Below are 24,870 nucleotides of genomic sequence, written 5' to 3'. Positions count from 1 at the left end.
GGGAGGAGTCAAAGCAAAGCAGCCATCCAAACAACCGGCTACCTCAGTCGGCAGACGCCAGATCACCTTCACTGTTACCACGGTATTTTCTGCAGGAACTTTATGATTCCGTTAGAGTAGGTGCAGACCAGCAATGGACTTGCTTTGGGTAGTGCTTGCTTGGCACGGAGCCTGGCACAGGGTAAGCTCTCACTTCTGCTATTCCTGACTTGGAATCCACACCACCCATTTCCCTTTCCTGCTTTCTTCCTTCCCAGGGCCTTGAAGGTAAAGGGCATCTGTTCTTGTTCCCGAGGACTGGCTGCTTCTGTGGTCAGAGGTGGTTGGGCAGTCAGTCGCTGGCCCCGGGAGTAACTTCATTTCAGAGTCTGCACAGTTTTGCTGGGTCAGCGCAGCCTAGCAAACTGGTAGCTGCCTCGAGATTGAGGTCATGTTCTAATTGTTGTGTGCAGCCAAAAGTCTTCCCCAGCCAAAAAAAAAAAAAAAAAAAAAGTCTTCCCCGGCGGTGAGGATCTGGAGAGCAGTCTAAGCTCAGTGCTCCGGTGGTGAGGCCACAACTCAAACGCTCGCATTGACAACTGTACTCGTTTTTGGATATGTAAAGTCACTTTTATCAACTGAAGATCATTATTCAGGCCAAGGGAGTGTAACTTTAATTCTTTTCAATCTTTATTTTTGTTATTTTGTCTTTTTTTTTTTTTTCCGGAGCTGAGGACCGAACCCAGGGCCTTGCGCTCGCTAGTGGTAGGCTTGTATTCTGCCACTGAGCTAAATCCCCAACCCCTCAAACTTTATTTTTAATGATGGTTCTTAAACGCTTTAAGCTCCCTTTAGCCCACCATCCACCAGAGGTAGTGGGAAAGAAAGGATATGAGGGTTGCGGGGGCGGGGGGGAGCCGACTTGTTTAGAAAGTTTCCCTGGAGCAACTCCCATGTGTGCTGTCTGGAGATTGGAAGTCCAGTTCACAGGTCAGCAGCTCGATCCGTTCACAAACACTTCATGGATATACACCAGCAATCCAGCTGGGTAGAGTCGGGATGACAAACACGAACCGGATGTGGTGTTAGCGTGACCTCGCCGAGTCACCCAGGCCTCAGCCTCCACACGAGTCAGCGGGGGAGACCAGCAGGAGCACCAGGAGAAGTTCTCAGCTATGCCTGAGGAACACGAAGACTCGGAGACCCACCAGTGTTCCACAGCTAGCTGCACCAGCAAGCCACGCTCTGTCACTGTCACTCCATCAAGTCCCATTTATACCCTCCAAACTTCATGCGTCCTCCACGGGTCTTGCCTCAGTTCGTGCATCCAATCAGCTGGAGTCTGGACAAGTGGAGTTCAGCTCTACAATGTAAGGCAGACCAGTGCACGTGTGTTGTTAGCAAAGAATCCTTCATCACGTGTCCTTTCACGCGTTTGCTTTAGCAGAACATCCTCTCTCCGGTGTCTGCTTCAGTGAAACGTTCTTTCACGATTCTGCCTTAGCCTTTCACCTGTGTCCACTTCAGGAAAACGCTCCTTCATGTGTTTGCCCTAGCAAAACGCCATCCAACACAACTGACTGTCCAAAGGACCTGTAAGTTTCCACTTCAAGGGAGAGTTGCTACATTTATGCCGGTCTTAGGGTTTCCATGGCTGTGAAGAGACACCGTGACTAAGGCAACTCTTATAAGGACAACATTTAATTGGGGCTGACTTACAGGTTCAGAGGTTCAGTCCATTATCATCATGGCGGGAAGCATGGCAGCATCCAGATAGGCATGGTGCAGGAGGAGCTGAGAGTTCTGAAGGCAAACAGAAGGCTGTCTTCCAGGCGGAAGGTTTCTGAGCCCACCCCCATAGTAACACACTTCCTTCAACAAGGCCATACCCCCTAATAGTGCCACTCCCGTGGGCCAAGCATATTCAAACCACCACAATGTCTTCGTTCAATTCAGGAGGGTCAGGTCTTTCAGAGAATACACATCAACCCTTGTCTCAAGGCAGATGGCTCCTTGCTGTGAATATCTCTGTCCTTGGCATTTCTAGTTTCAAGATAGACATTTCATCCAGATTTCCAACTAGGAATGGGTTTCCAATGTCTTTTTTTTTTTAAAGATTTTATTTATTCATTTTATATATGACGAGTACACTGTCACTGTCCTCAGACACACCGGAAGAAGGCACCAGATCCCATTACAGATGGTTGTGAGCCACCACGTGGTTGCTGGGATTTGAACTCATGACCTCTGGAAGAACAGTCAGTGCTCTTAACCGCTGAGCCATCTCTCCAGCCCTCCAATGTCTTTCTATACATTGTTATTGATACATAAATGTCACATCGAAGAGTGAGGGATTTGGAGGCTGAGCGCTGGGTTTCAAATCCTTGCTGGGCTACTCGTCAGGTGTTCAGACTCGAAGTTATTTGACTTCCAGAGGCCTTAATTATGCAATCTGTAAAATGGGGTAATAATTACACATCCTTCATCAAGTTGTAAGCATTTGGCTCTATGCCTGGCTTGTAGTCACTGTTGGTTGTAATCAGTTGGGTTATATTTGGCTTCAAGTAACAGAATATCAGTGAAGAGTTGTTTGGGTTTTAAAACAGGATGAAATGATCTATCCTAAGTAAATAGAATTCTGGAGACAGTGAACTCTCACCCTGAAGCAGTAGCTTGGTATCACCAAAGGACCATTAAATTATCTTATTTATATTTTTTCATTTAGTGTAAAAAAAAATAGGGCCTTATTACGACTCTCTCCTCCCTCCCTTTCATCTTTCTTTCTTAAAGACTTTGTAGTCTTGGCTGGCCTTGAACTCAGAGATCCCTCTGCCTCTGAGCTGAGTGCTGGGACTAAGGTGTGCCCTAGCACATGTGTCACTGAACATGGCTCATGCTAATCTGATGTCTTCACGTATATGTCATTGAACTCTGCTCAGGGTCCCATGATGTCCTCATGCATGTGTGCCATTGAACACTGTTCCTGCTCACCTGATGTCTTCATGCGTGTGTCATCGAACACTACTCATGTCACCCCATGCTTTTCCCACTCTCCCTCCTCCCCTTCACATTACCCCCTCAACTCTCTAGCAAAGACTCAAAAGGAAAAAAGGAGCAATAACTTTCCCTTCTATTTTCAGCATGCTGGCTTCTCATTGCCACACACACACACACACATACACACACACACACACACTCACACCAGGAAGGCAAAAACATTTCTCAGAAGACCACAGGAATATCTCTCTACACCATACATCTCCCTGTGTCTGTGAGCAAGGCCAGGAAAGCAAAAATCTAGTTTTTTTTTTTTTTTTTTAGTCTCTATAAAGAAAAACAAACCATAAACCAGAAGGTTACTCATACCTGTTGATGTAGCCGGCCCATAGCGGCTGGCACAGCAATTAATACATTTGTTATTATTTTTATGTATTTTTAAAATTAAGCTTGTTTTCTGACAAATTCACACACACACACACACACACACATACACACACTCTGCATCTGACCGCAACTTCCTGCCTGCACTTCTTACCACTGACAATCAATCTGTTTGTTCCCTAACAGCCCCTCTTACGTTCATGTCCTTTTAAAAGCTACATTTATTTATTCTGTATGTGTTTTCCCATGTGGATGTGCACATGTGGAGGTCAGAGGTCAACCTGAAGGAAGATTCCTTTCTCTCCTTCCGTCTTGTGGGCGCTGGGGTTGAATTCTGGCCTTCCGGTTTGCCTTAACAGTTTCTATTGCTGTGATAAAAAGAAACATCACGACCAAAGCAACTCGGGAAGGAAAGGGTTTATTCAGCTTACACTTCCACATTGCTGTTCACCACCAAAGGAAGTCAGGACAGGAACTCACAGCAAGGCAGGAACCCGGAGGCAGGAGCTGATGCAGAGGCCGTGGAGGGGTGCTGCTTACTGGACTGCTCCTCTTGACTTGCTTAGCCTGATTTCTTACAGCACCCAGGAGCATCAGCCCCAGGATGGCACCACCCACAATGGGCTGGGCCCTTCCCTGTCAATTAGTAATTAGGAAAAACGCCCTCCATGCTTGGCTGCAGTCTGACCTCATGGAGGCATTTTCTTCAAAGCAGTTCCCTCCTCTCAGATGACGCTAGCTGGTGTCAAATGAACACACAACCAGCCAGCACAAGTACCTTGGCTTATTTTATTTTTGTTTTTCAATCCTCTGAGTTTAACCAAAGCTGTCTGTGCGTGAGTACAGCGCTATCCAATGGGGCGCAGGGGACCCACCGGGAGGTTTTATCGCCAAGGATAATAACCATCCCCTTTCCCCAGGACCCATCAGGGGACATTATACTTCCAAAGGGAGGGGTCAGAGTCTCTTAAGCCGGATCTCCGTGTCGGTGATTGAATGTAATGTTAACAGGCGCAGACTTCCCCGGGCCCAATTCTGGCAGTCACAGCGGTGACGAGTGTATGCTTGCCGCGGAAGCATTTCTTAGATTTTTCTCCCCGTCCCTCAGCTCCGACCTGCTTTCCGCCCTCTCTTCCACAATGTCCCCTGAGCCGTGGAAGGATGAGCCAGATGCTCTGTTGAGGGCTGAGCGCTCACTTGTCAGCAGCCTGGGCTCCACGCGGCTCTGCATTCACAGTTGGCAGCAGGAAGGAGGTGTCTCTGGTCAAAACCGAAAGCGACTCCCACATATTGGTCTGAGCGCGCATATTTAGAAGGCAGTGGATGTCCATTTAGCAAAGAAGTGCTTCCCTAAGGGCCATGACCTTCCCCAGCCAGTCGCTTCTGACCAGATTTCCAGTACCTGGTGTGAATTCCCTCCCGTGGAGCGGGCCTCAAATTCCACCTGAAAGCAATTGGTTACCACGCAACAGTCATGTCACCTCATGTCACCGCTACACCAGTGGGCATTTCTGCCAAGATCCATCCCTGGGTAAGACTGTGAATGACCTTTCCCCTCAGTTACCTTCGAGGCACCTTCTAGCAATGTGGAAGGTAGGCGTCAGGGAGGAAGCTTCTGGTTCAGTTCCGGATTGATTTCTTCGTGTCCTGGAACAAAGTGCCTGCTGTCCTCGGCAATTGGGTCTTACCACTGAGCTGTGGTGGGGAACCCAGAGTGATGCGATGGAACCAGTTCTGGAAAGTACCCTGGCTGGGCGAACTCTCGCTAGTTCCGAGTTCCGCTTTTCTGACCAGCCACCCACAGTGAGCATCCAGACTCAATTGTCTTTTTATCCCTATATTTGGGGGTGGGGGTGGGGGTGGGGGATTGAAACTACCCTCTCACTCAGGATACCTCCATTCAAACTCTTTTAAAATTATTTTATTTATGCTCAGCTCATAAAGTAGGCTTCTCCATGGCTTCTCCTTAGATCTTTAGCTTTGATTAACCCTTCCAGTGCCCTCTTCTGTTATGACCTCTCCCTTTTTAAACCTCGCTATTCACAGCATTCCTCGTTCTCAACTTTTCACACGTGCCTTCTGCCATCTCCACCCCCTCCAGCTGCTGCCCCTCAGCTCATGGGTTGTTTGTTTTGTTTCCTGATATCTACAGAAATCCCAAATTATGGGATTACAGAAATCTGAAAATCATGGGCTGGAGAGATGGCTCAGCGGTTAGGAGCACCAACTGCTCTTTCAGAGGTCCTGAGTTCAATTCCCAGCAACCACTTGGGGGCTCACAACCATCTGTAGTGTGATCTGGCACCCTCTTCTGGTGTGTCTGAAGACAGCTACAGTGTACTGATATGTGATAAATAAATCTTTTTTTTTTTTTTTAAGAACTGTCTAAAAAAAATCTGAAAATCGTAAGCTGTGGTCTTGGTATGAGAAAACACATTCGACATTTGTCTTTCTGTGTCTGGGTTTCTTTAACTGGTATAACACTTTCCAGTTCTATTGATTCTCCTGTATACAGATTTTATGATTTCAGTGGGGTTTTGGGGGTGGGGTGTTTGTTTGTTTCTCTGTGTAGCCCTGGCTGTCCAATAGACCAGGTTGGCCTTGAACTCAAGAGATCTGCCTGCCTCTGCCTCCAGAGCACTGCTGAGATTAAAGGTGTACATTACCACCACCCGGCAATTTCAGTTTTCTTTACAGCGGAATAAAATTCCACTGTATAAATGTAGCACGTCTTCATTATCTAGCCACACGTTGATGCACTTGTAGGCCAGTTCCATCTCCTCATGTCGAGAGGAAAGTAGCAGCGTTCATTTAAAGGTGAGCTTTACCTCTGCAATGGGATGTACACCCTTTAGGTAAACGCCCCAAACTTTTTGAGAAACCGCCACATTGGTTTACATGGTGGCTGCACCAACTTTCACTCACACTGACGGTGAACAAGTGTTCCCCCTTCCCTGCATCCTCGCCAGACAGCCATTCTGACAGGCGTGGTGTGGAATCGCAAAGTGGTTTTAATTTGTATTTAATGGATGGCTAATGAAGTTGAACATTTTTTAAAAAAAAATCTGTATTAGCTGTTTGTCTTAGTCAGTGTTCAATGGCTATGAAGAGACACCATGATCACGGCAACTCTTAACAACATTTAATTGGGCTGGCTTACAGTTCAGGGATTTGTCCATTATCATCTTGGTGAGAAGCAAGGTCGCATGCAGGCAGACACGGTGCTGGAGAGTAGCTAAGAGTCCTACATCTGGACCTGGCTTGAGCGTTGGAACCCCAAAGCCTGTCCCCAGAGACACACTTCCTCCAACGTGGCCACACCTCCTAAAAGTGCCACTCACAGGTGACCAAGGATTCAAATCCATGAGTCTAGGGGGGCATTCCTACTCAAACCACCACACTATTCATTTGCACCTCTTCTTTTGAGAACCCTGTTCAGTTCCATGGCCCATGCTTAAATTTTTTTAATGAGTTTTTCTTTAAATCTTTTAAAATTTAATTTTAATATTAAAAAAATAAATTACCCAATCCAACCCTGCTCCCATCCTTTTGGACCTTCCTCCCCACACTATTCTGTCCCAAGCTCGTGTCCTTCCCCTGTCCCCCAAACCCGGAGTCCATTTGGTACTGGCTTTGTGTCCTTGGATATAGAGCGATCTCCGGGACCACGGGGAGCCTCTTAGGGGCTTCATCCCTGAATAAAACCGACTCCACCCATCTCCGAGGGCAACCACCATTAACTCCTCAGCTAGGTGATGTCCTTCACAATGCTCTCCGGACCCACACTTGGATCTGGCTTGACCTTGTTCAATCTGCGCATGCTCACCACTGTTGTGCCGCTGGTGCGCTATAGCCACATCCTGTCCAGAAGACAACATTTCTTCGAGGTCATCACTGCCTCTGGCTTTTACAGTTGTCCTGCCTCCTCTTTGCCCGTGGTGGTCAGATTTTGTTAATTTGACACAAACCAGAGTCACATAGAAGGGATGAACTCGGTCGGGTGCTGCGGTCGTTACCCTGGCCTGCAGGCGTGTCTGTGGACATTTTCTTGATTTATGACTGACGTTGGAGGGTTCAGGGTGTACTGTGGGTGGTTCCACCCCTCAGGCAGATAATTCTGGATTCTATAAGGAAGCAAGTTTAATAAGCAGAGCTACTCCATGGTCTCTGTGTTCATTCCTGCCTCAGTTTCCCTGCTGATGGATTATAACCTAGGAGTCCAACAAGCCCTTTCCTTACCCAGGTTGCTTTGGGCCGGTGCTTTTATCACAGCAACATTGATAAAAGACACGGTATGGTCTAGGTACTCCAGTTATCACCCAGCATTCTGTATTCTCCCACTCGTGTCATGTTGACCCGTTATGGGTCTCTATATTAATTACCATCTCTTTGCAAATAAAGTCAGTCATTGTTTAGCTTACTGGATAAGACTGTTACTATTTGCCACTTATAGCAAGCACCTCCCAGGTAGGCCAAAGAGGATGAAGTTTTCAGGCCTGTACCAGTTTGATTTCTTACACTCACTCTCTCTCTCTCTCTCTCTCTCTCTCTCTCTCTCTCTCTCTCTTTTCTTCCTTTTATATATATGTTGAATACACTGTAGCTGTCTTCAGACACACCGGAAGAGGGCATTCCATTCAATTATAGATGGTTGTGAGCCACCATGCGGTTACTGGGAATTGAACTCAGGACCTCTGGAAGAGCAGTCAGTGCTCCTAACTGCTGAGCCATCTCTCCAGCCCCTGATTTCTTATTTTCCTGTGACTCAAATATGTGGTGTCTTTAATAGGATCGTACCATCAAGTTCTGTAGGTAGCCAAGAGCACAGGCAGTACCCTTATATAAGGTTTTGGGGAGGGTATGGAATCTAGAGAAACTCACAGACTGATACCCACACCTGGCTCTCACGATGTCTATTAGATGGAACGCTAATTTTGGTAGCAAAAACACATTGTTAATGATAAAAAAATAGAAAAATGTCACCATCTATTTGTTTACCATAATCAACCAGTAATCAATAGTTTTACTATACCAAGGTCTTTGCCAATAAATGACCAGTCTGCTTCCTAGGAGGAAGGAAATGTAGAAAGGTTCAGCAAGTGGTGGATGCAGCTTCTCTGAGAGTCGGAGGGAAGAACTGTGGCTAGCCTTTCTCAGGAGTTATCTTCTCTGTCACCTTCTACTGTACTCCAAGTGGCTTCTCTTGGGATCTCCCTGGTGTGATTATTTTCTCACATTTGTTGTTATTTTCTTTTTTCTTTTTAAAAAGATTTATTTATTTCATGTATATGTGTACACCGTAGCTGTCTTCAGACACACCAGAAGAGGGCATCAGATCCCATTACAGATGGTTGTGAGCCACCATGTGGGTGCTGGGAATCAAATTCAGGACCTCTGGAAGAGCAGAGCAGTTGGTCCTCTTAACCACTGAGCTCTCTCAGGCCCTGTTGTCATTTCCTTACTGGTTACTATGTTTCGGAGTTAAATGTCTAAGGGATTGATTGATACTCTTTGTACTAACTAGCCCGGTAACATTCTTGGGAAATTATCATTTTCAATTTAGCCCAATAAACAAAGAGTTTATTAGTTTTCTCTCTTTCCATTCTCCTGCTTTTTACCACCCCTAACCCCTACTATGAGGGACTTGGGGGTCACCAGGCATTCCTCTGTGGCTGGAAATGAGTATCTGAGGATACGGGCTTCAGTGCAATGTCTGAGCATCCTGGAATGATTAGAATGGCCTCGCTCCCCACGATATAGATATAGGTGACATATTCAGAATCGAGGTGTTTACATTCATTTCGGTTAGTTCTTCACTGTAGCAACACTAAGTCTTCTTTGTGACCCTGGGGAGCCGAGCTGCTCAGGTCTCCAGCGGGGTCTCTCACAGCCACCTATCAGGCTTGGCTTGCATGCTGGTTGGGCTAAGTTAAAACCAACACATTTTGGGCAGATATCTGGCATAACTTCCCTGGAATTTCCGTTATCTCAGATTCTCATGGTCTCAAAATAAAACTGCATCAGCCCAAAATAGAAAGAATATATTTAACTCCTAGGGGCCTAGGAGTGTGACTCATTCGTTAGAATGTTTGCTTAGTGGGTGTGAGGCATGGCTTTGTCCCCCAACACTGCAAAAAATTAGGAGTGGTGGTGCATGCATATAATTCCAGTGCTGGGAAGCAGAGGCAGAGGGATTAGGACTTTAAAACCACCCTCTCCTACAGAGCAAACTGGAGGCCTAGCCTGTGCTACATGAGACTCAATCTTAGAACAACTACTACTTTCATATTACTCCTGGTTGGTGGCCATCTCTGTCTACAGGCAGAGGCTTAGGTTAGGCCTCTTGGATACATGTGAGGATTTAATGCATGTGAGGAATGGTCTTGGGATGCATGAAAGAGAGAGAAGAAAGGGAAAGAAAGGAAACCGTCTAGAGAGACCACGGTGGGAACACCTGAGGGCTGACTGGGTGGGTCTCTGTGGGCCTCTGATGGCTATGAAGACCTCCCATGACAGTGTGTGTGTGTGTGAGTGTGTGTGCGTGTGCGCGCGTGTGTGTGTTGTATATGTGTGTGTGGTGTATATATGTGTGTGCTTGTGTGTATGGTGTGTGTGTGTGGTATATATGTGTGTGCTTGTGTGTATGCTGTGTGCTTGTGTGTATGTTGTGTGTGTGTGTGTGGTGTATATATGTGTGCTTGTGTGTATGTATGGTATGTGTGTGTGTGAGTGTGTGAATGTGTGTATGGTGTGTACATGTGTGTGCTTGTGTTTATGGTGTGTGTGTATATGTGTGGTGTGTATATATGTGTGTTTGTGTGTATGGTTTATGTGCAGTCTAAAGACCAGTTGCCACCCAGCAGTGTCCTAACCTCCTCTGTGGCAAACGAGACAGTGATTCAGTGTTGTCCTCTGGGAAGATAACAGAGAGATACACTTGCCAGCAATGGGCCTGGACACTGGAGCAGGTGGGTGGCACTGAGAACCCTCGGTATCTGTCCAAGTAAGCTCTCCTCAAACGCTGCTGATCACTCTGGTAGCTAGGCTACAGCCAATTCCAGCAGAAAATGCAGGCACGACTTCACTGCACGGAGGTAAAAGGAGAAGAGATGATCTAGTCTTCTCTCACAAGGAAAGGAGACCCAGCAGGAGCTGTTCACCATGTCTAACCTCAGTCAACACCAAAGGGATTTTCAGTAAAAGCCCAGAAGAGATGTGTGAATGGAGACAGACAGAACAGAATGTGGATGGGTCTAATCAAAAATGGCAGAACGTGCCATTGGGGCCAGTGAGGTTTTGTAGGCTGTAGGACGGGGCAGGTATTGTGGGCTCCTGTTTGACTGTGTGAATCTATCCATGCCCAGAGCAGAGGTTTTTGAGCTCATTTATGGCTGGCACATTGATGAGTAACCAAGATAGGAGCTTTCACAAGTATCTGTCCCCATTGTTACAGCATTCTCCTCTGCTATTGTAGGTCAACCATGTAGGCGTACTGTATAATTTTGACTATAAATGTCTCCACACATGTACCCACTGGTGCTAATAATAGGCATTGTCCATCTCCAGAGTTTTTTTGGGGGGTAGGTTATGCATTCTGATAAGCCATTAGAACACCCCGCTGGAAAATTCTCGTTTTAAAATAGAATCATTCTAGGCAACGTTAAAATTTAATTAGAAGTCTCCACCGCATTTCATTATGGGGTTATTCTGTAATTACTCAGCAGGTCCTGGTATCTGCTAAGGGAAGTGACAGTACACAGTGCTACTAAACTATTGTTACATTGTTGTAAAAGGGAACTAGAGAGTGGGGAAACAGAGCCAGGCATTGTTTTAAGAGCCTTAGGAGAAAACAGCCACAGAACATAATCTTGATGTCCTTGAGCCGGCTTGCTGGGACGCTCAGTACTGCGGATCCCACCTACCACAGGCAGAGCAGACCACGTAACAGCCCCATGCTGTCTGCATGATTTACAGAAGACTCTTCCTCAGAAAGTAGGTGTGAAGTGGAGTATGTCGTTCTAAATTGCTGACTTATGTGGGGAAGGAACCATCTCCAAACGAGTCACAACTGAGGGTTCTGAGAAGCCTTCTGCATTTTAATCATGGTCTGTCCGTCCCCCCTTTAGGGCTCCGGTAATGTTAGGACCAGAGAGCATACTGGGGTTGGAAAGCGCCATTGAGTGAACCTTGGCCCTTAGAAGAACGTGGTGGTAGTGTTCACAGGAGCTCACTGAAATCCTTCTCCCTTTTCAAACTTTGTTTCAGGCAGGTCTCATGTTCTCGGGGTGAACTTGGTTCCCTGTCCTTTGCCTCACTGTGCTTATAAGCCTTTGTATATGCCTGGTGAACTGAGGGACAACTTTGATAACTTAGGTGAAAGCGGTTTAATGGAGACCTTTAGGGAATGGAGCGACGACTCAGTGGTTAAAAGTATAATTAACTGAGACCTTTAGACAATAGGTATGCTGTGTGTGTGTGTGTGTGTGTGTGTGTGTGTGTGTGTGTGTTGGGAGAATACCATCTATAGAACAGATTGGCTAAGTTGCTTTTGTGTTAATGGCTACAGACATCTCTGTTTTGTTCTTAGAAGAGAAAGCCATCAGCCTGGCTCCCTGAGGTGTCAGGTTACGTAGACATCTCTGCTATGTGCGGCTAACACAGTTAGCAACACTTACAGACTTGGTGCTTAAATAATAACTTTGTTTCTCTCTTTACTGGTATTACCTATTGAACATGGTAGGCAGATGCTTTACCGCTGAGATACGCCAAAATCTCAAAAATATACTTTAAGGTTTCAAAAAAACGATGTAGGGGCTGGAGATATGGCTCAGCAGTGAAGAGCCCTGGCCTTCCTTGTAGAGGACAGCTCACGGCCATCTGTAACCCCAGACTCAGGGCTCCAGTGCTCTCTTCTGGCTTCCTCACATGCTGCACAGACATACATGCAAGCAAAACACCCAAATACATACAAATGCACACATTTTAAAAAACCACATGTGTGCCTGGACGGGTTTATTTACCATATGCGCGCAGGAGCTCCCAGAAGTCAGAAGAGGGCAACTGATCCCCTTGGGACTGGAGTTACAGGTGGTATTGGGCGGCCATATGGATGCTGGGATCCAAATGCTGGTTCTCTGTAAGAGCAGTATGCAGTAGCCCTCATACTTTAAACCACACGTTATTAGTTCTGGAACCCAGAAGTCCACAGCCTGGAGCGGTGGCTGATAGTATGTGATGATAAGCAGCTCTCACAAGGTTGAGGAGGGAGGGTTTTAAGTTCGAGTCTACCCACCAGCCATGCTTAAGGAACTACCGCCATTCTATTTCTTTTTTCTTTTTTTTTTTTTTTTCGGAGCTGGGGACCGAACCCAGGGCCTTGCGATCGCTAGGCAAGCGCTCTACCGCTGAGCTAAATCCCCAACCCCGCCATTCTATTTCTACACTGCTGAGAATTCTTACCACGAATGAAGGCTGGGCTGTCAAGTGAGCGTTCGTATAATTTAGTAGGATCATTCGGCTTTGTCCTTAGCATGTTGTAATGGTGAGTCACACTGATTGTTTCCCGTGTTTCGAGATAGGGTGCTACTTTAATTTATTGCTAAGTTCAGTCTTTTAATATTTTGTTGAGTGTTTTGGAAAATATCCACAAGGCAGATTGTTTGCTTTTTAAAGTATCTATTTCATTTTATGTGTGTGTGTGTGTGTGTTTGTCTGCCACACGTGTGCCGTGGAGGTCAGGGGGAGGCATTGGATCCTCTGGAACCGGAGTTGCACGCAGCTGTGAGCCCCATGCGGATGCTGCGAACAGGAGCCAGATTCTCCACAGAAGCAGTGGCTGCTCTTAACCACCGAGCCGTCTTCCTGGCCCCATGGTGGACTGTCTTCTTCCCTTGTAATTTCTTAGGCTTTAGTTCCAGATTAATCCCGGCATCAGGAAACGTGCCTCTTCTCTTTTCTACATTCTGGAAAGACTCGTGCAGAGTTTGTGTTTGTCCCCTTGATTGGTCTGGGTAGAGTCCTTCAGCGAAGGGTTCTGAGCTGCCTTTTCAGAGGACGTGAAGCCAGGAACCGCATTTCCTATGGGCTGTCTCCCTTCACTACCAGCAAAGTCGTTAACTGGTATTTTAAAAAATGCTGCATTTCACCCAAGCCTTGAGCCTTTGTGGGTGCAGGTGCTTTAGATCCCTGTTGTTCTTTGAGCCGCAGACTCTGCAGTCACATCCTTCTCCTCACACCTGGTACTGGTGTCCTTTGACCTCTCTGGTTCTTGGTCAGTCTTCCTGGAAGCATGTCAGTTTTGTTGGCCACTGTCCAGTTTTGCTAGAAACACTGATCTCTTATTAGACACGCCTCTCTTTCTCTCTCTCTCTTGCTCTCTCACTCTCTCTCTCCTTCTCTCTCTGTTTCATTGATCTCTCTCCATTACTTCCCTGTTGTCAATTTCAATGATTCCGGCTTTTAACTTTACCATTCCCTTTCTTTGCACATTGGTGTTTCAGTCGCTGTTCTATTGCTGGGCTAAGACATCATGACCAAGGCAACTTATAGAACAGTTTATTTGGAGCGTATGGCTTCAGAGGGTGAGTCCCTGACCATCATGGCAAAGACCACAGCAGCGGCAGGCAAGCATGGGGCTAGAGTGGTCTAGAGTGGTCTAGAGTGGGCTAGAGCTGAGACCTTATTTCTGATCCACAAAGGCAGGACAGAGAGAGACAGAGAAATGGAGAGAGAGAGAGAGAGAAAAAGAGAGAGAGAGAGAGAGAGAGAGAGAGACAGAGACAGAGACAGAGACAGAGACAGAGGATAGAGAGGAGAGAGAAAAAGAGAACCCATGCACAAGAGAGAAATAACTGGGAATGGTAGGGGCTTTTGAAATCTCAAAGCCTGTGACACACTTCCTCCAACAAGGCCACACCTCCTAATCCTTCCCAAACAGTTCTACCAACTGAAGACCAAACACAGGAACCTATGGAGGCCATTCTCATTCAAAGTACCCTAGTGCAGTTTACTTCTGTCTCAGGTGACATCATCTTCAATTTCTAATTTGAGACTCTTTTTCCTAGAACTTGCTCTGTAGACCACACTAGACGTGAACTCAGAGACCCTTCTGCCCCTGCCTCTTGAATGCCAGGATTAAAGGTGTGTGCCATCACTGCCCACCAGGATGACTTTTTCTTTTTAAGTTGATTGATTGATTGATTGATTGAGACAAAGTCTCACTCACGTCATAGTCCTGGCTGGCCTGGAACACTTGCTCTGTAGAGCAGTTCCGCTTTGAGCTCACAGTTATAAATTCTTTACTTATTATCAGTGGTGTTTGAGAGAGAGAGAGAGAGAGAGAGAAAGAGAGAAAGAGAGAGAGAGAGAGAGAGAGACTGAGATGCATGTGCCCAGGTCAGAAGACAAGTGGATGTGAGTTTTTTTCTTCAGGCAATAAAATCTCATGTTTATATTTATTTTTAAATCTACTTGAGTCCTTCCAGATTTCTGCCTTTTCATTGGTGTGTTTAAAACATTTACACTTGATTTAAGACTTACATTTTTTGGGGCTGGGGATTTAGCTCAGTGGTAGTGCGCTTGCCTAGGAAGCGCAAGGCCCTGGGTTCGGTCCCCAGCTCTGAAAAAAAGAACCAAAAAAAAAAAAAAAAAAAAGACTTACATTTTTTAAATGATATATCTGCATGCAGAATTGATCTTATTACCTGCTCTCTGGCTTTCCCCTCTGAATTTTAATTCTATTTCCCTTTTATTCTGTTTTCTTCTGGGTTTTTTTTTTTTCAAACATGTTTTATTATCGTGTTTACTTTATCCATTGTGGACTTGATTGCTTATATTTTTATTACATTCATTTATTTCATGTGTGTGTACTCATGCCGTGGTGCATGTATGGAGGTCGGAAGATAACTTGTAGTTAGTTCTTTGCTTCTACTGTGTGGATCCCAGGGATTGAACTTGGACCCTCAGGCCTGGTAGCAAGCACTCTTACCTCCTGAGCCCTCTTGCAGGCTACATTTTCTTTGATTAAACTATTATTATTATTATTATTAATTTGGCATATAAAGTAATAGGTTTTATTATGAACATACATATACACATATTCTCATTCAAAGTTATATATATAACTTTATATAATATATAAATTTTTTGGTAATAGCATTCCTTGTCCAAGGTGTGTAAGCCATAAATGTTTTGGAGCTTAGACTATTTGTACAAGATAAATTGAAATAAACACAAGTAGGCAAAATTCTTTTGTTTCAAATATACCCTGTACTTGTAGCTGAGTATACTTTTATAAAGAATTTTTAGTTTTAGTATGCTTCTGTGTTTACTGTGACCTCTCGCTCAATGTGAGATGTTAAGTTTTCCATTTGTAGGTAACATTGGGAGCTCAGAAAAGTTCTGGATTTTGGGGCACTTTGGGTTAGGGATTTGGGGATAAAGGAGTTTGGCACCGTATTTCTCCCCAGTAGTTTTGTTAGGAATTATATGACAGTTGCATAATGTCTTACATCCTACTTAGAATTGATATTTTAATCACTTAAAAAGCATGCAGTTAAAGAAGCAACTTATGGGGGGCACTGTCTATGAAGTGTTTCCTGTGTGAGCTTTGGGGTAAGCCGGGGACCCACAGAAGATAGGTGTGCTGGCTTCCCTGTGTTTCATTTTCTCCCATACCTCTCTGGTCCTCTCTGGTCCTCTCTGGTCCTCTCTGGTTCCCTGGGCACATTTTCTTTTTTCTTTTTTTTTTTTTCTTTTCTGCCTGAAATCTGGGTCTCTAGCTATCACAACGAGCCACGGTGGGGCTTGGAGACAACAGAGGAGCAGCTGTGATGACATTGGAACCTTTTCCCCATTCTTCTTGAGTCTGAGGTCATTCGCCTCTCATTTTTGGAACCCGAAGTCCATGGCTTGTTACGATGTCTTTGCTCACGCTCTGTTGATCTTCGGTTGTCTGGGGGTGCCATTCGGACCTCCTGTTCTGGGTTTAGTGGGGACTGAAATCTGCATAAAATCATGGGACATTTATTGCATCCAAAGTCCTGAGTTTCCCATGGTAAAAATGAATCCGTTACTTGTCAAATATGACCACGGGTTGCAATGATCTGCTTTCTGGGTTAACTGCAGTGAAATGCAGAGCGACTTTTATTTGTGAATCTCCTTAAGACAAAAAGTTCACATAAGCAAATGCTAACATCTGGAGGAGATTCTTGGAACAACTAATGGGCGCATGGAACTGTTACTATGTGGTTTGAATTCAAATAGGCACTTAAAATATTTTCTTCCAAATCGCCTTCTCCCTTGTAAAACTAAAAATCGATTTCTTTCTTCTTTTTATCCCTCCTGGTGCCTACGAGGGTGGATGGGGAAGAGGCACAGTGCATCTGCTTTCTTCTTCTCTCCCAGTGTGGGAACGGCCTCAGCAGAGCAGGGCAGACAGGAACGAACCGCTTCTCTAACAGTGTGCTCTGCAAAGGACTCTGCAAAGGTCTGACCAGCAACTTAACAAAGACTGACATCAGTGTGACATCCTCGAGAAACTCACAGGGCCACACAGAGAAATCTCCCTACTTACAAGCATCTTTTATTTTCCATTTCTGATTTCTCCTGGGGACCAAAATGACCCTCTCAAGAGACACTGGAGGGTTGACTGACTCTCCCTCTCTCCGTCTCTCCCTCTCCCTCTCTCCCCTCTCCCTCTTCTGAGCGCTCTCTCTCTCTCTCTCTCTCTCTCTCTCTCTCTCTCTCTCTCTCTCTCTCTCTCTTTCTGAGACAGGATCTCTTAGGATTCACTGTGTAGACCGGGAAGGCCTCCAAAGGGCTGGCATTATAGATAAGCACCAACTCCACCTTTCCTACATTTAAAAACTTGGGACAGGAGAATTTTCTGAAAGGGCTTCTGGAAGTGCAGTCTTTCAAACTGGGTTTGAAAATATTCTTTTAGATTTATTTATTTTCTTGTGCATGAGTGCTTCATTCCTATGTATGTATGTATGTGTGTGTATGAATGTGTATGTATGTGTATATATGTATGTATGTGGGTATGTATGTGTATATTATGTATGTGTGTATGAATGTATATGTATGTGTGTATGTATGAGTATATTATGTATGTGTGTTGAATGTGTATGTACATGTATTTATGTATGTGTATATATGCATATGTATGTATGTATGTATATCATGGGTGTGCTTGGTGCCACTGGAAGTCAGAAGAGGTCCTGGAATCCCCCTGGAACTGGAGTCACAAATGGTTGTGAGACCATCCTGTAGGTGCTGGGAACTGAACTCCCGTCTTCCACAAGAGCAGCAAATGCTCTTAACTGCAGAGCCATCTCTCCAACCCATAAGTGAATTTTTAAAACATTTTCTTGACTGCATATTGGTTTGCAGTGCCCTGTTATCTCCTTGCTTTCTGCCACATCCCATCCCCTCCCCCTCCCCTCTCCCCTCCTGTTCCTCTTCCCCCTCCTCAAGCCAGGTCTTGTGTGGCAGCCACAGTTGCCTTGTTTGTGACTGAAGTGGCCGAGTCACACCCAGGTGATGGAGCCCACTGCACTCCTCCATATCCTTCGGCTCCCACAGCCTTCCCACCCCTCTTCTGCAATGCTCTCTGGGTCTCAGAGAGAGCGATGCAGATGTCCTGCCTGGGGCTGAGCAGGCCGCATTGACTTATTCTCGGTACTTTGGCCCACAAGAGGCTTCTCTGCTCAAGGCTTAGAGCTACCCTAGTCTACAGGTTTAAGCACAAATGACGAGAAGGCAGATTAACGAACGCATCTACCTGGCATAGCATCAGTGGTGGGTTCTCCAAAGGGCCTGTGACGTCTCTAGTTTGATCAGTTCCACAGCACCAGGCATGGATTCCTTTCTATGAAGGAGGCCTTAAATCCACGCTGGAAGTGGGTGGTTCTCCCGGGGACATTTGTGTCGGCACTGGACCAGGGCTCATCTCGCTGGTGGTCACTGTTGCAGGATGCCGGGTGTGGTTGCTAATGGCTTTCCTTCCCTCGCAGCCCACAGAGCACCTTCCAGCTCTGAATGAGAACTAGCAGGGAAGACACTTCCAGCTCAGCTCGTTTGCTTTCTGTATCCTGTATCCATCCAGAGAGTGGGGGTCAGGAGCACCAAGTTCTACTGTACAGTTCGGCTAGACAGTGACATGGGCTCTGCTACAATAGGGAGTCTCTGCAGGCTCCTGTAACTTTAATTTTTTTCAAATCCTATTTTTAATGATGGTTCTTAAACACTTTATCTTCCTTTGTAGTTCACCGCCCACCAGAGGTAGTGGGAAAGAAAGGACGGGAGCAGGGAATTGGACCTGTTTAGAAAGATTCTTTGGAGCAACTCCCGTCTGTGCTGTCTGGAAATCAGCAGTTTGGTTCACAGGTCGGCAGGCGGCGGCTCAATCAACTGGCAAACACCTCACGGATGCACCAACAGTCTAGTTTGATAGTCAGGTTAGCAACAGCAGTGACAGGACCTAGCAGAGACAGCCAGGCCTCAGCCTCTGCTCCAGTCAGCAGCAGGGACAGTAGGAGAAGCTCTCAGCTGTGCCTCTCTCAGGGAAGTGAAGATCAGGGAAGAGGAGACCCACAAGCATTGCACAGCCAGCTGTAGCAGCAAGATAAGCTCAGCCACTCCGTGGAGTCCTAATTATCTACTGCAAACATCACGTGTCCTCCACGTGCCTCACCCCAGCACGTGCATCCAATCAGCCCGAGTCCTCGGAATCGGGAACAACTGCAGCACAGCATCGGAAGGTTCTATGGAGTTCTGACAAATGCAGCTCAGCTACACATGTAAGGAGGACCAATACGTGGATGTCGTTAGCAAAGAATCCTTCACCACGTGTCCTTTCACCAGCTTGATTTGCAGAACCTCCTCTCTCCTGTGCCTGCTTCAGTGAAACGTTCCCTCACGAGTCTGCCTTAGCCTTTCACCTGTGTCCACTCTAATGAAAAGTTCCTTCACGTATTTGCCCAGCAAAACACCACCCAACCAACTTTCCAAAGAACCCTTAAGTTTCTACCTCAGGCTCCCTCACCAACAGCTCATGGGGAGGTATCCCTCACTTGGGATGAGAATTTTTTACTGAGAACCATTGACTTCTGGGAGCAGTGCTGACCACTCATTCAGAGTACTTTCTAATACTAATATCTCCTTAAAAAAAATTAAAGTTAGCTTATAATGGAGTGGGTTTCTATGATTTTTTTTTTTAATTCTCAGATTTGGTTGAGCTTCTTTTAACCCCTTTCCCCTCCTAGTGTTTGTGTGAGAAAGCACGGAACACACAGGAATCTGTGTGTGCAGGGGCCATGCTGACCTTGGCTTTGCTCCAATGTTACTGTTTCTGCTGCAGAAACAGGCATGAAAACCGGACTTTGTATGAGATTTGGGCACGGGAGAAGGCAGCCACTGTATGGGTCTTGGAATTTACTGAAATCTTTTCGTCAGCTCTCTCTTCAGGTCTGCAAATCGCCCACGGCAAGGAACACTAGAGCTGACCTGGGTCCGTGGTCGCCTGCCCTGCTTTCTGTCCGGTTTGGTCACATAGTTGAGAGTTGCTTATAACCTTTGAGACTGGGGCTCGATCGATACAGCCTTGGCTGGCTTGGAGTTTGCTATGGACCAGGCTGCCCTCAAACTCATAGAGAGCTTCCTGCCTCTGCCTCCTGATCACTGGGATTAAAGGCAAGCACTACTGTGCCTGGCCTTACTTGAGTTTTATCCGAAGCTGCTATAATACGACTTCTAGTATTAAAGTATATACTTCTATACATTCTAGTACTAGACTATGTACAGATACATATATGTACATATTCTACGATGGAATACTACTTCCAGTATGGCCCGTAAAACCTCCCCATCGAGCTGGAGAGATGGCTCAGTGGTTAAGAGCACTGACTGCTCTTCCAGAGGTCCTGAGTTCAATTCCCAGCAACCACATGGTGGCTCACAACCATCTGTAATGGGATCTGATGCCCTCCTCTGGTGTGTCTGAAGACAGCTACAGTATACTTATATAGAATAAATAAATCAAAAAAGAAAAAAAAAAAAGAAAAGAAAACCTTCCTCATCTACCTGGCTTCTTCCTGCTCAGCAAGAATGAGGTGACTCCCCGGGTAACCATGGAAACCACATGTTGCTAACCTGATGGATTGTGCCACCAGCTTGCCCATGCATCCAGTGCTGTTTTGTGAGAAAGAAATGAACTCCTGCTGGGCCTGGTACACACTTTTCTTACATTCGTGGGTCATTTGGGTCTTTCATATCCTGTAGTGGTACTTACTTGAGTATTAATAGTCCCACACTATAAGTCACCTCCTGGCTTCTTATGTTTGAAACATTTAAAATGGCGTCTTCGCTTTTATTTTACAAAGCTGATCTTTCACCCTCATTTTCAGTCTAAGAGAAATCTTCCTCGATACCAGTTTGCAAATGTATCCTCGTTCTCTACGACATGAACACGTACATGTGCGTGAAGCACAGACAGTCTTGGTCCAGGGAGCATTTCCTCCTCCATGCCCAGCCAGACTTGAAACCTGATGCCCTGTGCTTGGGTGTGGTCAGGATATTAACTGAGTTCTCTCAATGGAGTATGGGGAGAAGAGAAAAGCAGTCTCCTGGGGTTTGCTCTTTCATACTGTTTTCTGCCGGTTGGCAGGGAGGCTGGAGATCCAGCTGCTGAAGATGAAGGGACCTCAATATAGAAGTAACAGTAGCAGACATTTGTACCGTACAAGTGGTGGTGGTGGTGGTGCCGGAGGTGCAAGTCCACTGTCGGTGCAGCCATACCAGTGGAGGCCGGTGTCACTGTCGGAAAACCTTATTTTATCACCAGTTCTGATGGCAGAAACCCGGGGTTGAGGAAGATGGAGGGAAGCCATTTTAACCACCGCAGCAGCTTTCGGCCAGGACAATGGCTCTGTGAGCGTTACTAAGTTACTAAGCAGCCCTCCGCATCCAGCGGTCGCGATGGGTCCAACCAGAGTGAGCACTAATGGCCCCGGGAACAATGAGGAAATTTACTGAGGTCTACTAAAATGTTCCTCCACTTATCTTCAATTATTCAGACCCAACCCAATTTCCTTCCAAATTAAGTGCTGCGGCTTGAGTTAACTTATGTGACCGAACGTTTAAAAACAGATGCCTTCTGTACCTGCACGTGACTCGGCTGGGAGAGAATGGCGGGTTTACTCTGCATCATGGAGACCGAGCATCCCCTAGACGAGTTAGGGATGTGTGTGCTCTGTAAGGTGCAGAGCTGGGTTTGTCCCCGGTGCTAAGACTTAAGAAACCTCCAGCCTACTTTTTCCCCAACTGCCCTCCACCCATCTAAACCGCTTCTGCCTCAATCCCCTGGGCATCCGGACACAGATAAAGCAAAGGCCTGAGGTCAAAATCTGAGAGGACAGGGTAACAGTGTATTGGGTTTTCATTGACATTTACCCCAGAGCTGTCTTGCACCGCTGGGTGTCAGGGCCTTCTGGGATCTGGATAATCCATGGGACTTATTTCTCGAGGGGCTGTAGGCTCACCGCGATGGCTCCACATCCGGGAGCAGTTGGAGGAAGCACAGTGAATAGCTTGGTGCTCCCGTAAGTTCACAGCGGGCTTCTGTGACCCTTGACCTGCATGCCATCTTGCCTTCCTCTCCCTCCCTTACTCTTTTTCTTTTTTTTCTGTAACCTGGGCTCTTCTTGTCTCCTCAGTTTCCTTCGTGGCAATTATTCTCCGTCTGAGGCTCCAGCTGTGTAGCATCTTACGCATCTGGAAAAATCACGCTTAAAAGAATTGGAGCGATCCCCTTCAACAGCTGTTCAGTGGGAACAGCCTACCTTAATAAAATTATGGGTGTTTCAGGTGGCATGGTTTTTTTCTTCAGGGGATAAGAGTTGGTCTCAATCGAAGGGATGATCCACTCCTTTAGTCTTCGAAGGCTTGCACTCAGCCATTTCCCTGTTCTCGATGGAAGGCGCACACACAGCAAGTGAATAATTGCAAATCACCTGGCGCTGGAATTCGCGCTATAATTTGCTTTACTCATTAGTAAAATTAGTTTGCACTGTATTTTATTTCCCCAGCGCACACAGCAAGTAGTAGACTACTTCTAAGGCGTCTAGAGACATTTGGAACCAAGACGAAGGCAAATGAGGGCTCTTCCCAAAGTAGGGGATTCAGCACACAGGCGATCCGTACGGACTTCTACATCCCTGTGGTCCAAAGAGAAATCTGAGGGTGTGGGCATGGGGGTGCGCACTTGCAACTGTGTGCTCAGGAGCCAGGGCACAAGACTGCCATCAACTCAGCCTCAACCTGATCAGTCTACTGAGCTTCAACACACACCTTTAATCCCAGCGTTCTGGAGGCAAAGACGGGCGGATCTCAAGGAGTCTGAGGCCACACTGGTCTACAGAGCAAGTTCCAGGAGAGCCAAGGCTACATAGAGAAACTCCGTCTCAAATACAAAACAAAACTAAACTAAACTAAACCCAACCAACCAGCCAGCCAACCAACAGACAGAAAAACCAACCACACAGCATCTCTTGACCTCAAATTTAGAAATCTATTCCCTGTGTTCTTTTTTCCTCCATTTGCTTTTCAGAGACAGTGTCTTCCCACGTAGCCCAGGCTGGCCTGGAATTCACTATGTAGATCAGGCTGGCCTCAAGCTCTCTGCCCCTCCCCTGAGATTAAAAGCATAAGTCTTGGTGATTTATGAGCCTAGGGGCTCCCTGCTAGTGTTCTTAATCCTCTCTTCCTGTCCCCTCGGACTTCTTTGATGAAGACAAACTGTGGAGGAGCAGCGACCTCTTGGTAGAAAAAGAAACTGAAAACATCTGGGCATTTAAAAAGTGGATCTCACCAGGGACTAAGCCACTACCTAAAGACTATACATGGACTGACCCCGGGCTCCAACCTCATAGGTAGCAATGAATAGCCTAGTAAGAGCACCAGTGGAAGGGGAAGCCCTTGGTCCTGCCAAGACTGAACCCCCAGTGAACGTGATTGTTGGGGGGAGGACGATAATGGGGGGAAGATGGGGAGGAGAACACCCATATACCCATATAGAAGGGGAGAGGAAGGGGAATAACAATCGAAATGTAAATAAGAAATACCCAAATTAATAAAGATGAAAATAAGGGGTTGGGGATTTAGCTCAGCGGTAGAGCACTTGCCTAGCAAGCGCAAGGCCCTGGGTTCGGTCCCCAGCTCCGAAAAAAAGAAAAAAGAAAAAAAAAGATGAAAATAAAAAAAGATCCTATGCAGAAGGAATAAAGGTATGTGAGAATTTAAAAAAAAAAATGGATCTCAGGGCTCAAAGCACTAAGTCGGTGTCACCGTGGTTGGGTTCCCCACCAGAGGGAAACAAGCCAAAGTGCGAACTTTCAGTTCCAGAAAAGTGTAAACACGGTTGTTTCTTCTTTCATGAGAGCCTCCTGATGCAGATCTGGCTGGTCTGCTCCTTGCTGTGTAGCCCAGGCTGGCCTTAAACTCATGAAATCCTCTGCCAAGGCCTCCCAGGTAGGAAGCTGAGAGTCAAAGGCAGGATACCTTGGTGTCCACCAAGCTGTCTCTACAGCCTGCAGACACGTTTCTTGCCTTGTGTCTCTGTTAAAGGACACCCCGGATAATCTTCCTTGCCCCTTTTCAGTCCCCTGTTTGATCTGTTGCTGTGTGTTGTACTCCTACATTCTGTACCGGAAGGTCTATGCCTACGAGTGAATTCTCTCGTTCACCAGCCTCTGTTATGCAAAACTTGTTCCTTAATTTAAAACTACCGGTTAAATAAAATTGGCTACAGCTAATTACTGGAGATTAGAGACCGGTGGGTTTTAAGTTTCCTGGTTGGGGGTGGAGGAGAGAGAGAGAAGAGATGAGGAGGAAGAGGAAGCGGAGGATAAGGAAGCTGCCTTGAGGGGAGATGGACCATGAGCACATGGCCAGGAGAAACAGCAAGTATCTGGGGTTCACTGCTGGGGAGGTATTCAGGCCGGCAGTTAGAAGAGTAGATTAGGGGTGATACCCCAGTAATTGTCAAAGCCAAGTAAAATAACCATGGTCCGAGTCTCATTTTGAGAAGGCTAGGCTGATTCCATGACAGGTTTTAAATTGGTAGTTCAGGAGACTAGGCCTAAATCTCTGTTTCCAAGAACTGGGCAAGCCCAGGCAAGCCCAGGCCTCAGAAGCTACCCGGCCACCTGGCCTGAAGCAAGGATGATGAGTCAGTAGCAGTTTCTAGACCTCCCCAGCAACAGTTTCCAGACTCCCTCAGCAGGTTCCCAGCCTCCACACCCTGGTAACAGGATGTCTATAGAAGACGGACCCAACAGATTCATACAGGTCACCTACCCTGGAATTCCCTAATGTGCTTTAAATCAGGCCCTGCGAGCTCACTTGGGTGTCTCTCTATTCTGGTAATGGGAGACCCCAGCACGCTGGACGTCTGCAGAATAAAACACTCTTTGCGTCTACATATGGGGTGTCATTCTTCAGTGAGTCATGGAC

General features: G+C 46.3%; 1 long non-coding RNA gene across 2 annotated transcripts; it reads left to right on the top strand.

Moving 5' to 3' along the window:
• Positions 1-11,217: 11,217 nt before the first annotated feature.
• LOC120097836 (uncharacterized) lies at positions 11,218-19,553 on the top strand. Of its 2 annotated transcripts, none has more exons than XR_005495645.2 (2): positions 11,218-11,352; positions 18,626-19,553. It is a non-coding gene; the product is annotated as an uncharacterized LOC120097836 (long non-coding RNA). The 2 variants fall into 2 exon arrangements; XR_010059363.1 differs by having other exon boundaries at positions 11,218-11,356.
• Positions 19,554-24,870: the final 5,317 nt, after the last annotated feature.

The sequence above is a fragment of the Rattus norvegicus genome, chromosome 17, assembly GCF_036323735.1.
Source record: "Rattus norvegicus strain BN/NHsdMcwi chromosome 17, GRCr8, whole genome shotgun sequence".
NCBI lineage: Eukaryota > Metazoa > Chordata > Mammalia > Rodentia > Muridae > Rattus > Rattus norvegicus.
Note: the sequence above shows the minus strand (reverse complement) of the source record. Positions and strands in the feature narration are given on the sequence as shown.